At 45.2% G+C, this 1,826-nt stretch overlaps 1 non-coding gene across 1 annotated transcript; it reads right to left on the reverse strand.

Moving 5' to 3' along the window:
- Positions 1 to 618: 618 nt before the first annotated feature.
- LOC132364167 (U6 spliceosomal RNA) lies at positions 619 to 728 on the reverse strand. Its single transcript, XR_009502723.1, has one exon. It is a non-coding gene; the product is annotated as a U6 spliceosomal RNA (small nuclear RNA).
- Between the last annotated feature and the right edge of the window lie 1,098 nt (positions 729 to 1,826).

Below are 1,826 nucleotides of genomic sequence, written 5' to 3' on the forward strand. Positions count from 1 at the left end.
CCTGGACGTGGACCCCACCCACACCCCCCATGGGCCACCTGCCCCAGGCTGTCCTTCACCAGGGGCCCCATGTGCAGACCTGTCACTGACCTGCAAGTGGACCGAGAGGGGCTGAGTGTGTCTCCTAAACCACCCTCACCCCTTCTAAGGACAGGACCTCCTCGCCCATCCCTCAATTACACAGATAACTGAAGAAAATTCAGGGCCTGCTGTTATGTCCCTTTCTGTTACAACTCTTTTTTATTTTTTTTTTGTAAGTTGAATTACATTTTCACTGCACTGGTAGTTATGTGTTATTCGAATACTGATCAGATCAGTATCAGTTAAAAACTTTTTAAAAGTTAAAAACTTTTTAAAAGTGGCAAAATCACCTTATTTTCCTGGTTTTGAATCCAGATTTTCATATTATTAGAAGGTGAACTTCACGATGTGGCTTTAAGTTCAGACATTCTGCTGCACATTGCATGTCGGTCACTTTTTAAGTTTCTCCTTAATGCTGTATAGATCTTAATTTCTGTGACAATAATAACTTTTAAAATTATGAATTATGTTCTAAATTTGTTATAACTCATTTTTTTTTTTTTTTGCCATTTACACGTTAGCATCAGGCCATTTATTAAAAATATGGAACGCTTCACGAATTTGCGTGCCATCCTTGCGCAGGGGCCATGCTAATCTTCTCTGTATCGTATAACTCATTTTTGATCGTCATCCTTTGTACTGTGACAGCAAGAGCCACTGGACTGATGTCCTGCCCTGAAAAGAAGGCCAAGTGCTAACCTCTGAGCCGTGGGCACCCCACAGACTTACCCTCCCCTCTGGCCAGCGCCTCGGAAACAAAGCCGTGACCTGAGGGCTTCAGCGCGTCTTTCTCTGGTCGGAGGAGGGGCTCTATGGGAGGGTGTCAGACCCCGAAGGAAGCAGTGTTGCCTGAGGGCAAACTCCCTGCCATGGACAACCTCCACTGAAATTCTCCCCATCACGGTGGCCACAGACGGCCTCCAATTACTTGACGCAATTTCTCACAAACTTGTATCCGCGCAGAAACCGGTGTCGGTCGCCATCCAAGCGTGATGGTGACGATCAAGACTGAGGTCTTGGGGGTGCCTGACATTCGTGCTGAGTCGGGCGTGGTTCTGAGCAGCCTGGACTGGGGAGCCTTCCATCAGGAAGTCAAGGGACAGGTGTAAATCTTACCTCAAGTGATTTGAATTCTGCTTCAAGCTAAATAAGGTCACACTCAGGTTCCCTGTTGTAGCCTTAAAATCCAGAGCGAAGTGAAAACAGCTCTGGTTTAAATGCGCATTCAACAGGGAGTCTCATATTCAGCTGTGACTCCAAATCCTCCCGACGAGAATCCTGGGTCTGCCGGGTCCTGGAGGAGCGGAGGGTCCCCAGGCACCTCCCACCAGGTTCCTGGAATCAGTTTCCCACTCACTTTCCTGACCAGGGAACAGCTTTTTAAAAGTACACTGGCATTTGTGAGAACACACAGTTTAGATTCCAAGATGTGCATGAAATTTGTCACTAAGTAAAATTTGCTGAAAGGTTCTTAGTTCGTAGATGGAGACAGCATTTAGTTTTTGTGCTCTGGATGGCAGGCAGATATGTGAGCCTCCTGTGATGTGGGCCATTTAAATTTAGCTAATTTTATGGCTCTCATCTGCGAAATAAAAACGGGAAGAGCATCCTTCTTCAGTGTATTGCTATGTAAATTAATTAACTAGGAGTTGTGCATAGGGAAAAATAAAAATGTCAATAAATACATTAGTGGTATCATAAATTCCCATCCAATTAACAAAAACTCCATCTCCAGAGAGACTTAG

The sequence above is a fragment of the Balaenoptera ricei genome, chromosome 3, assembly GCF_028023285.1.
Source record: "Balaenoptera ricei isolate mBalRic1 chromosome 3, mBalRic1.hap2, whole genome shotgun sequence".
In the NCBI taxonomy this organism is placed as follows: Eukaryota; Metazoa; Chordata; class Mammalia; order Artiodactyla; family Balaenopteridae; genus Balaenoptera; species Balaenoptera ricei.